General features: G+C 41.5%; 1 protein-coding gene across 3 annotated transcripts in view; it reads right to left on the bottom strand.

The window, feature by feature from the left end:
* The window catches only part of wasf1 (WASP family member 1), a 141458-nt gene that overhangs the window by 87711 nt on the left and 39922 nt on the right, over positions 1-13825 (bottom strand). For 2 of the 3 annotated variants that reach the window (XM_041188939.1, XM_041188940.1), the window contains exon 2: positions 4483-4635. The exons of the other annotated variant lie outside the window; for it this stretch is intronic. The gene's annotated coding sequence lies outside the window, so the exon portion shown is untranslated. The remainder of the gene's footprint in view (positions 1-4482; positions 4636-13825) is intronic. 3 annotated transcript variants of the gene reach the window in all.

Below are 13825 nucleotides of genomic sequence, written 5' to 3'. Positions count from 1 at the left end.
ACTGCTATCATTGCAGAAGCTGGCCTTTTGTAAAAGAACATAGAACCAATATTCCCTTGTGACCAGACCTTTCACTTCTGTTCAAGGAAAGAGAAGACAGCCACTGAGTACTTCATAAGGGGGAGTGGATCAAGAAATAATCAAGCATTCAGTGCCACAACAAAAGAACTAAACAGTAAATTATATTTATATTGGAGATGGAATAAATAAACTTCAATTAATTATACTCCAGAGAATTTTACACATAGCTGTATGTGGAGAAATTCTATATACTTCATTATAAAGCATACAATAAAAGAATCACCACGATTAAATTCTAATTTAATTAGACAAAAATAGTCTAAGTGTAAAGAAAAGATCCACTATATAGAAAAGGGCCGACAGCACAGAAAATACATAATTCAATCTTAAATGAAACTAACTCCGTTTGCATGAGATACAATTTACAGGAATAAAACAAAAAGACTCTCGCATTTATATTTCACAACTCAATGTCCCAAAGCACTCTGCAGCTAATTAAGTACTTTTGAAAGGCAGTCACTGTTATGTGAGAAACACAGCAGCCAACTTGCACACAGCAAGAACCCAGATAATGTGTGTTTTTAGTGATGTTGGGTGAGGGATAAATATTAGGGCACTGAAGAGAACACCTCTGCTCTTCTTAGTTATGGGATCTTTCATATCCATCTGAAGACAGACATGGCCTCAGTTTAGCAGTTCATCTGAAGGACCACCCCTCAGACAATGGAGTGCTCCCTCAGCATCAGCACTGCTCTGAAGTGTCAATCAGGACTATGCACTTTAGACTTTGGAGTGGGGTTTGAACCCACAATCTTCTGACATGAAGGCAAGAGTACTTCCACTAAATGACAGCTGACCCCCAAGAAGTGGAAGAAATATATCTGAGAGATAATAAGCTTATAATAACTCATTCTGAAGCCTTATGATTTTTCAGAGATACAAGCTGCATGAACAGAAGCTTGTGTACAATAAAAACAAATAGATGCAGTTTCCTCATCAAAGTGAAGCTGAGAAATACTTTCTGTATGAAAGGTGTTCCCCTCTGCTCGCAAATGCCAATTCTTGCTAAAATTAGAAACAGGAGCTGCAGGAAATCACCATTCTAAAGTATACAAACAATACCATTCACAATGTCGTGACAGGTTTAACTAAAGGTCACCAATTTGAAGGTGTTTGTAAAATGTAACTGTACTTAAGTTCATTTGTATAAAATTGTAATTACAAGCACAAAGTGCACAAGTGGGAGGGATGGTGGCGAAACGGTAATATCACTGGACTAGCAATCCAGAAGACCAGGCTAATGCTCTGGGGACACGGGTTCAAATCGCACCATTAATTTAAATTCAATTAGTAAATCAAGAAGTACCAGCTAGTCTCAGTAAAGGCAAGGATGAAACCATTGTCAATTGTCATAAAAACCCATCTGGTTCACTAATGTCCTTTAGGGAAGTCAATCTGTATTCCTTACCTGATCTGGCTGATATGTGATCCACAGCAATGTGGTTGACTCTTAAATGCCCTCTGCAATGGACTAGCAAGGCCACTGTTACATCAAACTGCTGCAGAAAAGTCAATAAGGATTGAAACCAGACCGACCACCAAGCATTGACCTAGTCACTGGAATTGACAAAGGCACACCCAGCCCTGATGACCCTGCAAAATCTTCCTTACTGACATCTGGAGGGTTCTGCCAAGTTTGGGAAAGCTGTCCCACAGACTAGTCGAGCAACAGCCTGACATTGTAAGGTATGATTGGGTGAGTGTGACTATGTCCCAGAAGCCCCATCACAATCTCCAGCTATGTTCTGTCCCATCAGTAGGACAGGACCAGCTGAGATGGTGGCACAGTGGTTTATGGTTGGGAGGGAGCTGCCCTGGCAGTCCTCAACATCAGTGCAAAAGATAAGGCTGAAGCATTCTATTGGCCAGGGGCTGCAACCGAACTGCTGACACAGACAAAAACAACTTTTGACCTGAAGTAACCTGATTCCAGTCACTGGCCTGAGCTGGCTGGAACCAGTTTGAAGTAGCTGAGTTTCTTGGAAAACAAAGGGAACGTGAAAAGTTACAAGTCCTTTTTTAGAAAAGGAGTAACGAGGTAATGCTACCTAAGTCCTTGGGACAAAGCCAATGAGAAGCTGCCACAGACAAGGCAAGCAGGCCTAAACCAATGGGAGAGACACAGCTTGGAGAGATAAGATTTCGGAATAAGAATGAAGAATTTCGGGTGTGGAGCCAGCGAGAACTCCGGAGACCAACCATCGAGAAGCAGAAGAACCTATATCAGCAACGTAGAGACGCAAGAGAGAGAGAACGAAATGCCTGGCCAGCATCAGCTCTCCTTTTCGGGTATTAGCTTTTATATTCTGTTATCACTCAGGAAATGTCAGAGAAACCTAGTGGGTGTGCGTTTAGATCCTAGTTTTGGGTATAAAACTGTATAACCTGCTGTAAACTGCATGTCTATATTTAACCAGACATATAAGCTATATGTAGATGATCTAACAACATGAATAAAGCGAATTTAGAGTTAAGAGAGAGAATTGACTCTTCTCCTCTTTGTACTAAGCCAACAACCATTACCGGTGACCTCCGGCAAGAATTTGCAACAACCTTCAGCCAGAAGTGCTAAGTGGATAATCCAACTCGGCCTCCTCCTGAGGTCCCCAGCATCACAGATGCCAGTCTTCAGCCAATTTGATTGACTCCATGGCCTATCAGGAAATGGCTGAAAGCACTGGATACTACAAAGGTTATGGGGCCTGACAACAGTCCAGCAATAGTGCTGAAAGCTTGTGTCCTGAACTAGCTGCACCCTTAGCCAAGCTGTTCCAGTACAGCTACAACACTGGCATCTACTTGGCAATGTGGAAAATTGCCCAACTATGTCCTGTCCACAATTACCCCATCAATCTACTCTCAATCATCAGCAAAGTGATGAGCATGCTTGTCAGCAATACTATCAAATGGCATTTAGCAATAATCTGCTCATTGATGCTCAGTTTGTGTTTTGCTAGGGTCACAACTTCTGACCTCATTACAACCTTGGCTCAAACAAAACAGCTAATGTGAAATGAGAGTTACTGCCCTTGATATCAAGGCAGCATTTGACCAAGTGTGAAATCAAGGAGCCCTAGCCAAACTGGAGTCAGCCAATGGGAATCAGGGGAAAACTCTCTGCTTGGAGTCATACCTAGCAGAAAGATGGCTGCAGTTATTGGAAGTCACTTCCCAGTCCCGGGACATCGCTGCAGAAGTTCCTCAGGGTAGTGCCTGAGGCCCAATCATCTTCAGCTGCTTTATCAATGATCTTCTCTACGTCATAAGGCCAGAAGTGGGGATGCTCACTGATGATTGCGCAATGTTCAGCATCATTCACAACTCCTCAGATACTGAAGCAGTCCATGCCCATATGCAGCAAGACCTGGTAAACATTCAGGCTTGGGCTGATGTATGGCATGAATGTTACTTGCCACTTGTTCAATGGCATTACCACCAGTGAATCCCCTATCATTGCCCTGGGATGGGGGGGGGGGGGGTTTACCATTGACCAGAAACTGAACTTGAGCAGCCATATAAATGCTGTTTCTCCAAGAACGTCAGAGACTGGCGATTCTGACTCCCCAGAGCCTGTCTGCCATCTACACGGCACAAGTCAGGGGCGTGATGGAATATTCCCCACTTGCCTGGATGAATGCAGCTCCAATAACATTCAAGAGCTCAACACCATGCAGGACAAAGCAGCCCGTTTGATTGCCAATCCCATCCACCACCTTAAACATTCACTCCTTCCACCACCAACACACAGTAGCAGCAGTGTGTACCATTTACAAGATGCACTACAGCAACTCACCAAGGCTCCTTAGGCAGCACCTTCCAAACCAGTGACCTCTACCACCTAGGAGGACAAGGGCAGCAGATGCGGGGGCATGGGCAACACCTGCAAGTTCTCCTCCAAGATACGCACCATCATAGCTTGGAACTAGACGGCCATTACTTCCCTGTCACTGGGTTAAAATCATGGAATTCCCTAACAGCACGTAGGTGTACCTGGAACAAAAGAAATGCTGTGGACGTCTTCAAAAAAATTATGGATAGGCAAGAAATGCTGGCCTAGCTAGCGACGCACTCATCGTGTGAAAGAATAAGAAGAAATACAAGAGAATATTTCCTCTTGGTGGGAAAGAGAATAACTAGAGGCAAACAACTTAAAATACTCACCAAGAAATCCAATAGGGAATTCAGAAGAAACTTCTTTACCCAAAAAGTGGCTAGAATGTGGAACTCACTATCAGAGTGATTGAAGCAAATATCATTTAAGGGGAAATTAGACATTTATAGAGGGAGAACGGAATAGGTGTTACAATGGGTGACTTAGCTGAGAAAAAAAAGGAGGCTTGAGTGGAACATAAATGCCAGCATGGTTTGGTTGAGCCACACATCCAATATTACCCTACTTACGCAATTTCCTTTGCAACGGTTTGGACGAGAGAAGACAGCATGATTCTCGGTGACATCTATGTGAAGACGACAGTAGCTGACTGGACTCTTTCCCTTGAAGGCAAAAACTCCTCTTGGATCACAGCAACTTGAGATGGAAACTTAATTTTCTTCCTACGTAAAAGCCACAACACAGAAACAGAATAATCAGTTCAACCGATCAGCTGGTGTTTATCCTCCTCAACGTCAGTAATCTTAATCCAATGTGTCCACCCTACCTGTCTTTTCATCAACCATCTATCTAAAGTATCCTTAAAAGATTGTTACAGTTTCCTCAATTTCAGCTCTGGTAGTGCATCTTGGCCTTATTGATGTAGTGGTGTGAAGCGTGTAATTAATGAGAGTGGACTGCTTGGCTTCAGTGAAAGGTTCCATCAGTGATGTTAGCCTTAAACCAGGCAGCAGTTCAAGGGAGGGAGCTCACCACCACCTTCTCAAGGGCAATTAAGGATGGGCAATAAATGCTGGCCTAACCAGTGACGCCCACATCCCGTGAATGAAAAAAAAATTGGCTCTTGCTTTTATGTTGAGTCCAGTATTGTAGATGGTGTCATGAAGTACATTCCATTTTGCTTTGTGTGGGAATGCTTGAGAGCACCTGCGCAATCAAATCAAGGAACTGCTGGTTTTCATCTGGGTAGGCAGTATCGCTGACATTGGCATGAGGGCAACATTCCTGCTTTAAACGAAAAACTTCAGGGTTGCATCCTAACCTTGGTTCACACCAAGGAATGATCTACATCACAGGCAGCAATGTGGTAGCTTAATGTGCTGAGATTGCTGTTCAGACTGTTACATCTGGTCACATCAGATCCAGCTGGTCCAATGCCCCGATCTTGGATTTCTCTAGGACCCCTTGTGGCATGGTTTGCTCTGAAACGGTGTCAGTTACACAAAACTCATGGTAGCAGCAAAGCTCAAGTGGTCTCTGTCCATTCTCACTTATCTTTCCCAGGCCATAATGCCCAAGGCAGGAGGGCCTTGCCTCATGGTCCACGTCCACTCTTTTTGAAATTCTCCAGTAGGTAAAGAAGTTGTGTCTTAGGGATTTTGCTGATAGCATGCCAAGCTCCTCAAATATGTTTTTTTTCTGCCTGTGTTGGAGCATCTATCAGCATTGATAATGCGACGTTGAAGGTTCACATATATGGACTCCACAATCACCAGCAATCTGTCATTTGATGCTGAAATCAACAAGCATCACAAAAGATGCAGCTGTTATGTCCATGCTGAGTGAGAGAGAGAGAGAGCAACAGTAACCTGATTGAGAACACCAAAATGCTAGTCTAAAAAGCCTGCATCCTCAGGGCATCCTCGTACAGTGGTGAGCCCTGAACAACATATGCTAAGCAGGAGATAAGGCCGAACAATTTTCATCTTTGCTGCCTCAGATGAGTCCTTGGCATTTCTTGGCAGGATAAGGTCACCAACTCAGAGGTCCTGAGCTATGCTAATTCCATCTGCATACACTTACTGCTAAGCCAACAATGTCTATGTTAGCTTGGCAACTTTCATCAGATGGATGATGGCTGTATACCCAAAGACCTTCTGTGCAGCGAACAGGCCACCAGGTCATGATTGCCTGGACACCTATACTTCTGTACAAGGGGACCTATAAGTGAGATATGTAGATGGCGGACATTGACACTGACAACTGGGAAACAGTCGCTGACAGACATGATTTCTGGAGGCTGTTTGGAAGGGCGTTGGAAGAGGTGAGGAGAAACGAAAAGCTGACCTGACCGGGAAGGTGGCCCAGAGAAAACAGAGACTCACCAATAGTGAACCTTCTCAGCCGATCATCTTCCGCTGCTGCAAATGCGGCAGAAACTGCCATGGCAGAGTGGGGTTCCCGAGTCACACTAGGCGATGCTTAACAGAGTTGACAACCACATCCATCTTAAGAGTTGGAAGGCTGCCAAAACAGCAGCATCAAATACTTCTAAGGTCAAATCTGCCCCTTCTGAATCATTGTTTAACTGGTTATTATTGTACAGATAATAGTTTATTTTTGGTGATTGATTCCATTCTTTTAGACAAAAGAGTCTACAGCTCTTATTTTCAAAGTCACAACAATAATATTTTAATGCAGGTAAATTTCTTCAATCAGGCCTTCTTGTTTTCAAAAAAAACCACACAATATACGTTAGCCGTTTTTTGGAGTAAATAAGTTCCTTTTATTCAGAAGATCTGGAACAATTTTTGATATGCAAACAGAAATCATGCTGGTTGTATTAATGGGCGAAGAGCACCATTAGCATTTATAAATCACATTTACTGCAACAAAACATCTGCACAACTTTCTTTCTAATTATTCATTCTTAGGATGTGAGCATTGTTGGGAAGAGCCCATCCCTTGTGTGCTTGAAGTTTGACACAATTGGGTTATTTACTAGTCCCCTTCAGAGGGCATTTAAAATGCAACTGCATATGTGTGGGACTTGAGGCACATACAGGTCACAACAGGAAAATACAACAGATTTTATTTGCTTAAAAAAAGTGACATAGTTGGGGTTTAGGTGAATGATAAAGGTCAGTGGTCCACCAAAGCAACTCTTTCCAACAGGCCATGCATAATTTTCATGTCATTCATATAAAATAGCTTTCTTGTAAGTCTCAATAAATTAAACAACAGCTGGTGAGTGTTAGAGGATGATGAATACTTTTCCTTAATTTTCACTTAACTTCCTAACTATATGACAAATTAAACCAATCAACCTTCAATGGAAAGACTCAGCAGGACCTCACTACCATCTCTTGATCCCTCCACTTTCTCTAAATTTTCAGACTGCTTGTCCAATATTCAGTACTGGATGAGCTGGAATTTCCTCCAACTAAATACTGGGCAGACCAAAGCCATTTCCTTCGGTCCCCGCTACAAACTCCATTCCCCATCATTCTTCCTAGCAAATGTCTAAAGCCGCGTCAGACTGTTCAAAATCGGCCTTATATTTGACCCTGAAATGAACTTGCAATCATATAACCATGTCATCAATACAATTGTCTTTTTCCACCATCTTAATATAAACCATACCACCACCACTGTCAGCTCACCTGCTGCTGAAACCCTCATTCTTGCCTTTGTTACTCTAGACATGACTATTGCAATGCAACCCTGGCTGGCCTTGCCCGTTCTACGCACCGTCAACTCGAGTTCATCCAAAACTCTGCTGCTCATATCATAAATGGTATCAAGCCCTGTTTATCCATCATCCCTGTTTTTATAGGCCTGCATTGGCTCCTGGTTAAGCAATGCCTCAATATTAAAATTTTTAAATTGTTTTCAAATTCCTCCGTGGCCTCCACCCTCCCTATTTCTGTAGGACAGAGATACATATGGCATTGTTACATCATAGTATGACAGTATCTTTACAGTGAAGGAGGCCATTCGGCCTACTGGGTCTGCACTGGCTCTCTGAAAGAGCATTCCATCTAGTCCCACTCCCTTGCCTCATCCCCATAACCTTGCATGTTCTCTTTTTCAGGTAGCAATCCAATTCCCTTTTGAATGTCTGATCAAACCTTACTCCACCACCCTTTCAGGAAGTTTGTTCCAGACTCCAACAAACCCCTGGATGAAAAAAAAATTCCTCATGTCACACTTACTCATTTTGCTAATTATTTTGAACCTGTGCCCTCTAGTTCTTGATGTTCTCTTGAGTGGGAACAGTTTCTCACTAATTTACCCTGTCCATACCCCTCAGGATCTTGAATACCTCTATCAAGTCTCCTCTCAGCCTTCTTTTCTCCAAGGAAAACAGTCCCAACCTCTCCAATCTATCCTTATAGTTATATTCATATAACTTTTATAGTTCTTTATCCCAGGAGTCATTCTTGCGAATCTCCTCTGTACACGCTCCAATGCCTTCACATCCTTCAACTATGGGGCCCAGAACTGGACGCTGTACTCCAGATGAGGCCTAACTAGTGCCTTTATACAAGGTCAACATGACCTCCTTACTCCTGTACACAATGCCACTATTAATAAAGGCCAAGATACTATATGTTAACTAATTAACTAATGACCTACGTATGAACACAATGAGGTCCCTCAGTTCCAGCACCTTTTTTTTTTTGAAAGAGGCTCCCCCTTTATTTTATACTGTCTCGCCATATCTTTCCTGCCAAAATGAGTCACCTCACAATTCTCCGCATTGAAATTCATCTGCCACTTGTCTGCCCAATCCACCAACATGTCTATGTCCTTTTGCAGTTCAAGTCTATCCCCATAACAGTTGGCAACATTTCCAATCTTCATATCATCTGCAAAGTTTGAAATCATGCCCTGCACACTACAGTCTAGGTAATTAATAAATATCAGGACGGGCAAGGCTCCCAAACACTGACCAGAGGAATTCCACTACAAACCTTCCCCCTTCATCTAGCCCCACAGTCCAAAGATATCTGTGCTTTTCCAATTGAGGCCTCAAGTATCCAGGATATAATCACATCACCGTTGGTAGCCATGCCTTCATGCCTTGGCTTGAAGCTCTGTAATTCCCTCCCTAAATCCCTTGCTCCCTCTTTCCCCCTTTAATATGCACCTTTAGACCCATATCTCTGAAAGCTTTTCATCATTTATCCTGATATCTCCTTTTGTTGCTCCTTCAAAGAGCCTCAAGCTGCTTTATATTAAAATACTTTATAAATACAAGTTATTGTTGTTCCATGCTCGTTTTCCACAGCTGATTTTCATGTTCTGAATGTGACTTGGACCACAGTGGTTTCTTCATCTTGGAAATATGCTTATCCTTTAAAGTCTTCAAACAATTCACAATGATGTTTATTCACCTCCATTTCAAACAGTGAAACAGCAGCATAAACTTATTTTGTTGACTATATTCCACTTATCCCTAGTATTACATGTGTGTGTTTGGGCTTGGGGGAGAAAAGGGATTGTAATCAGTGTCAGCTGTAGCTCAGATAGTAGTACTCTCGGCTCCAAGTCACAAGGTTTCGGGTTTATTTTCCATTCCGAGTGCTGCGTTATCAGATGGTGACATCTTTCAGATGAGACATTAAGTTAACCGGGCCCCCGTCTGCCCCCTCAGGTGGATTAAAAGATCCTGTGGCACCGTTTTGAAGAAGAGCTTTCCCTGGTGTTATCCTTAGTGTTCTGGCCAATATATATTCCGTACCACAAAAACAGATTATGCAGTTGTCACATTGCTGTTTATGGGAGGTTGCTGTGCACAAATTGGCTGCCATACGCCTACATTACAACAGTGGCTACACTTCAAAAGAACAACATTGTAAAGCGCTCTAACACACATGGTGGTTGTGAAAAGTACATTGTAAAAGCATGTCTTTCCTTTTCCTAGCTTTTCCATACATATACTTTCTACTTCCATCTACTGAATGTCAGCAATTTTTTTCCGATGGATATTTAGTTCTAAATATCTCTCCTGACAACAGTGCAACAGGGCCTGGAATCATTCCAGTAAGTCTTCTCTTGAATACATCAGTGCCTCAATATAGAAAGGTGGAGGGGAGGGCAAAATAAAGTTTCCAATCAGTTACACTGCTGTTTTCAGCACAATTTGCCTGAAATTAGTATAAGCAGGGTAAAAGATCACAGAAGTTTAAACATAAATTGAGTTGTGACTTTTACAAGAACATTGCCTTGCCCACACGATGAATTAGCCAAATTCTGCTAATTATGCAAGTTTGCAGGTCTTCGAGGAGCTTCTTTTGGTCATAAGGACATGAATAGGCCCAGACTAGTGCGCTGGAGACATGAGCTCAAATCGTACCATGGCACCTGGGGAAATTTAAATTCAATTAATCAATCAATCAGGATAAAATACTAGTCTCATCAATAATGATCTTGAAACTACCCTATTGGCATAAAAAACCTATCTTTTCACCGTTGAAGCAGCCAGAATGGAGGTTCGGCCGTGCTATCCCACAAAACCTTCAGGATCAAGCGATTCCTCGCCAAGGTAATGAAAATCAGCCAATTCCGCAATGCAAAAGCACAAGCATTTCTTCAAAAAAAAATTACATTTTAAAACACTGTCCAATCACACTGGCTCATAGCAAATTGTGTGTTCGACACCTGTGAAAATTTGGAAAAAAATCTTTACAAAAGGTGTAATTTTCTCCTGGATTGCCAACTGCACTCAAAGTAGAAACTCTACACAAGAGGTTTAAAACTGTAAACAATATTTCAATTATGGCCTTAAGAGGTATACTGGGTTAAAATAAGATATTTGCTGTCAAAAGCCCAGGTAACATTTAAACTCCTGGAGCTGGCACTAGCCATTTTCAAAAAAAAAATCAACTGATTCACTTTGTTGAAATAAATGAAAACATGATGATGTGCTTTTGGGGAAATCACACTATACCTGTTCTATGCCGTAGAACTTTAATTAGAAGGTAGACTTCAAGTTTTTCATATTTTGATTTATTACTCAAAAAGAGGCAATGCAAGGAAATTATAAATTCAATTTCACAAGTGGCACATTCACACTTTCACAGAAGTGCAAGCGTATTCTGTGTCAAGTTCTATGTGCCATACAGAGGGCTGTGGAATCCAAATCACTAAATATATTTGAGGAAATAGATAGATTTCTGGACTCTAAAGGCATCAATGGGTTTGGGGAGAGTGTGGGAGTACAGCGTTGAGATAGAGGATCAGCCATGGTCATACTGAATGGCAAAGCAGGCTCGAAGGGCCAAATGACCTACTCCTGCTCCTATTTTCTATGTTTCTATGTTACACACAATTTACATCTGGTGTTTACCAGTTTTACATGGCAGCGTAAGGGATATCACCAAATGCTACTCCTCACATGGAATGACAATTACTCTATTTCTCTTGAAAGCTTTTATGTGCTTCGTCAAAATGTGGCTCTTTCCCATTCTTATTTGGCCACCCTTGCTAACATCAGTATAGTCACAAGGTTTGGTTTTGTCTGATCATTTTGTCTGATCACACATCCTAAAGGCACTGGAATATTTTTCTACATTCAAAGATGCTACATAAATGTACATTGTTAATCTGTTCATTTCTTGAAACAGCTTCTAAGGGTTCCTACTTTGGTTTAGTTTTTGTTGGGGAAGCCATGTCTTCACAAACTGGATTTTTCATTTAAAATATGAAAAGGCATTATCTGGACATTTGGATGCTGATCTGGAGTTTTTTTTTTAAAAAAGGGTCATAAGTTCACCTTAGAACTTTGAACAAGCATGCCTTTTCCAAGAAATCACCTGGCCAGCATGTTTTTTTTATTATTCATTCATGGGATGTAGGTTTTGCTTGCTGGGCCAGCATTTATTGCCCATTCCTAGTTGCCTTTGAGAAGATGGTGGTGAGCTGCCTTCTTGAACCGCTGCAGTCCATGTGGTGTGGGTACACCCACAGTGCTGTTAGAAAGGGAGTTCCAGGATTTTGACCCAGCGACAGCGAAGGAATGACGATATAATTCCAAGTCAGGACAGTGAGTGACTTGGAGGGGAACTTCCAGGTAACTCACCATTCTGACTTAGAAATACATCGCTAAAAAAAAAAAACCATGCTGGTCAGGTGCTTGAGGAAGAACTGTTTATTTGTTTTTGAGTGGCAATCACTTTAATTGATGGGAAGGAAGTAAACAGATAAAAGCACACACAAATGATTTACTGGAAATCATATGCCAGCAACAAGCTTTTAATTTTGAACCTGTTGTTTTGTGAATTCAGTTTTGTGGAGAATAAGCTGAGCAGGAAAGCTGCCCTAGCTGATTCTTTCTCTGCCTTGGCTGAAATTGTGTGCAGTTATAAACTTGTAGCCAGAGAATCCTCACCTGAGCATAACTTGCCTGCATTTTGGACCTGCAAAACTGACAAGAATTAGTCCAGCTCTACATTCGCCTCCATGCTGAAACCCCATTGGTGAGAATCACCAGGCATTTACTGGGACCAACATGAGGGAGCTCCAGATTGACAGCGTAGAACCTCTGCGAACTTTATCCTTTTCTTATAACGTTTGTTCCAACCGTTCTCCTCTACAGAGGCTACTTGTGTGTCCTTTGGTTGGCTGGGCACGTGAACGCACGCGCACAATGGGGAATTTTTAAGAAGCGATAGTTATACTTCCAGATTATAATTATGTTAACCAGTTCTTGCAACCTATTAAAAAGTTTTGTTTCATGATCAAACCAATCATTGAGTTTATTGAAGAAACCTGGTTAAAGTCTCTTTAACTCTTGGTACCAGTAGTGAAGGTAAACAACTGGCCATTTTAGTTAGTAAATTAAACTTTTAAACTAATGGTATGACCTGCAGAGTGGTGAGGCTAAATAATCCGCGCAATCTTCCCATCCCATATTCCTATATGGACCATGTACACTGTAATTACAGACCAAACTTCAATGGGAATTGCAACCTCAATTGATCAACTAATTGTTCAAAATGGAAACATTAGAAAATGAATAACAAAACCAGAAAAAGAGCATAGTGAAACTTTAGGAGAAAGAAGAATAGATGAGGGAAAAATGTACAGATTGTGGAAAATAAACCACTGATTATATTATGCGACTCATTTACTTTGCTTTGTCCACTATCTCTAGCAAGTTTATGCAGGAATAAGTAAAAAATATGAGGAAGGTATCTACAATTTATGGAAACAAAGTCTCCTATGCTTCATATTTTAACTAGTTTGTTACTTCCTGGTAAACATTCTCCATTGGGGAAATTTTTCCATGTCCCAACTGTAGCAAATTTGCAAATGTGTATGTTTACAATTGCTAAAAGTCTCCTTGCGTGCCAAACCTCCATTTCTATTCAACTTAACCTATAATTAAACATCTGATATTCAACATATAAATGCAGGCTGAAAACACAGCAGGCTTCAACTTTTAACACTAGCTTAAATAGAATATAATGGCAAAGATTTTACCCAAGATCTCTCTACTATGTGTAGCTCCTGAGTGAGATACCACAAAAATGCTGGCAACACCTAGTATTACCTCTCCACTTTTTTGATCCCACCAACTGCTGTATATCTCAAAGCCCTTTTTCCACTCACTTTCTCTGCTGCTCACTCTGACAAACCAATAGTGTGCAATTGCCACGTCTTATTTGGCTTTGCAAACAGCTTCAATTCCCAATTCAAAATATCAAGGTATATACTTCCCACCATTGGTGCCCACTATCAGGACTTGGCGCATTCAAACTTTCTTCCTAAATTCTTCCACCTAACGGTATCTCAAGTTTAGACAAGGGTATTGAGCTTACAGTACCTGACAAGTAGAGACAACAGAAATTAGCAGATGGAAAATGCAGCACAGGCTCTAACAGATGGTAGTAGAATGCTCAAGTT

Source organism: Carcharodon carcharias, chromosome 5, assembly GCF_017639515.1.
Source record: "Carcharodon carcharias isolate sCarCar2 chromosome 5, sCarCar2.pri, whole genome shotgun sequence".
Classification (NCBI taxonomy): Eukaryota; Metazoa; Chordata; class Chondrichthyes; order Lamniformes; family Lamnidae; genus Carcharodon; species Carcharodon carcharias.
Note: the sequence above shows the minus strand (reverse complement) of the source record. Positions and strands in the feature narration are given on the sequence as shown.